This window comes from Falco peregrinus, chromosome 6, assembly GCF_023634155.1.
Source record: "Falco peregrinus isolate bFalPer1 chromosome 6, bFalPer1.pri, whole genome shotgun sequence".
Taxonomy (NCBI): domain Eukaryota; kingdom Metazoa; phylum Chordata; class Aves; order Falconiformes; family Falconidae; genus Falco; species Falco peregrinus.
The window spans coordinates 14,682,501-14,685,000 of NC_073726.1; the positions used below are offsets into that span (position 1 = coordinate 14,682,501).

At 46.5% G+C, this 2,500-nt stretch overlaps 1 protein-coding gene across 11 annotated transcripts in view; it reads right to left on the reverse strand.

Moving 5' to 3' along the window:
- FOXP2 (forkhead box P2) overlaps positions 1–2,500 on the reverse strand; it is a 445,011-nt gene that overhangs the window by 204,864 nt on the left and 237,647 nt on the right. The gene's annotated exons all lie outside the window — the stretch shown is intronic.

The following is a 2,500-nucleotide window of genomic DNA, read 5'->3' on the forward strand; positions in this document are numbered from 1 at the left end:
ATTGTGTTGTTACCAAGGGTATAATGGATGGTGGCTATGCAGGTTTACGCAAGAATGAGTGAAGCATGAGGCATTAGCCATGTGTTTGACATGTTTCAAATTGCTATAATCCAGCATTAAACACACCCAGCAATTCATGCCATTTCTTGCAGCCATAATCTTGAATAAAGCGTGCAAAACCACTTATTATATAAATTAGTATATGACTCCCTGTTATAGTCACAACAGTGCTTTTGTGTTTATTTTGCATCAAGATGTGGTCTTTTATTTGTACAAATAGCAGGATAGAGAGACGTAGCTCAATTAGACCTCCTCACTTTATGATAGGGTGTACCGAACGCCAGGCTGGCAGGGTGCGTTTTGCCCTGCCAGGTACGGGTGCCGCGGCCGCCCCAGTTCCCGGTGCCAAGGGCTGCGGCCGTCGTTCCCCAGGTCGCCGGCTGCGCCGCCGCCATACCGGGAGGCGGGAGCGGGTGCGCGGCACCGGAGCTGCCGCCAGGGGGCGCCGCAGGGCCGGCAGCCCGCCCCGCCCCGCCCCGCCCCGCCCCGCGGCTCGCAGGCCGTGCCCCACCCGTCCCCCGGGCGCCACCGCCGCGGGCTGCGGGCCCAGCTCAGCGCTGCCAGGTGCCCCTCGACGGCGCTTTTCCACGTGCTGAAGCCAAGGAGAAGCTGGTCTCCAGCTGCCGGCTGGCCCCGGCCCCCCGGCTGTGATGCCGTGGGCGCGCTGCATGTCTCCCCCCAGTGCTGGACACACGGAGGCCAGCAGCCACCGTCGCAAACCACCCACAGAATGCAGGGCGGCTGCCCACCCAGCTGTGGGGTGAGCCCCCTGAACCAAGGCAACACCCCCTGGCTGGTCCGTAGCCCTGCGCTGGTGTTACGGTGCCCGTGTGGCTTGATCCCAAGCTGCGACACTCAGCACCACAAAGCTGCCGGCCCTCAGCGCGCCCGGGCATTTTCCATGTTTCACTTCCTAAGACACAGCCCAAACTTCACCCTTTTAAGACGTAAAAGCAGAGGTGAGGAGCTAGGCTTAAATAATGCTAACTTTTGTGCTCTGCTGGAATTAATTCATCATTGACACAAGGCACAAAGCATCTGAAGTCTTGCGCTGGTATGCTAAAAGTCTTTAATACTTAAGATTGCCTAATAAATCAAAATGCCAAATATGAAGGACATAGCTGAATGTGTGAGAATAAAAAAATTAGACCAGCTAAGAGAACATTTGTAAAGGTGGGGTTTTTTTTTCCTCCCCACTTTATCTAAAACATTTAGCTTTCGAAACTCAAGTTAAGCAGAGACATAAATTACTTCACTGCATACTTGTTAAATATGTTAGAAAATGAACATGATTAAAACATTAATCAGGTAAACTGCTATTGAAATACTGTAAAGTCAAGTCTCTATATTAGGTTTAATACACTACTATCTACTCAAACAAGTTTTCTCTGTAAAAATGTAAAGCATGCCCAAACACCGTGTGCTGCAAGGTCTTTCTTTGAGGAGAACGGAGCTTCCAGTTGTAAGTTACAAGATGTCTCTTAGCATAATTGGAAAGCATACATATCACGACTGCATCAGTGAGCAAAGTCAGCATCTTTGATGAGAAAAACTAGAAATTTCATGGTTAAAAAAAAAAAATCATCTCTTCAAAGCCAACTAATAATTTTACTATTTAGAATACCTTAACAAGTGAAGATGGTATTTCTGAGTTCAAACAGTTAAAAAAATGGCTCAAAAGGGCAGCGATGGGACAACAATGTCTGGATCAGAACACAAAAAGCACTGCTGCTGTAAAGAATTCAAGCTGTAGTATCAAACTTTTAAGTGGACACTCATACAGCGGGTCTCTGAAGGCCATTTTTGAACACAGATATATAATACCATTGACAACTGATTTTTTTGCAAATTACCAAAGATGCAATTTATTTACTAGAGAGAAGAGCCAGGAGCTCAGCATCCCCCCATACTCACACACACACTCTCCTCCCCACCCCCACCCCCTGCCCCTGCCCCTGCCCCAGTCAGGTAAAGAAAACGCACATCCTTCCTGCAGCATTCTGTCTTAACAGGTGCACTTGGCTGGCATGGGAAGGCTTAAAGAAATCAGATTAATCGTTTTGTGCTAAAGTTAACTGCAACTGGAAAAACAAGCATTGCCTAAAATATTTATCTTTGTACTATAAGCTGTGATTTTTTCCACTGTCTGTGTACTACAGTTTATTTATATATCAGATGTTTAAATGAACATCCTTTCAACTGACTGGCACAAACAGTCAGATAAAGGTATTGAAGGCAGAGTATCATATTCAATCTTAAACTAAAAGCTACCCTGCATTTTAAAGGCTGTATATTTTCCTTTCACACCATCTGAGTTCCTCAGGACTAATAAAAATAGTAGGTCAGTCCCAGGCACAGTAATGTATCTGCTTTCTAAAATTCAGGAATATGTTGTCAAACTCATGCAATTATTAAACAGTTCACTTCCCCCAACAGCAAG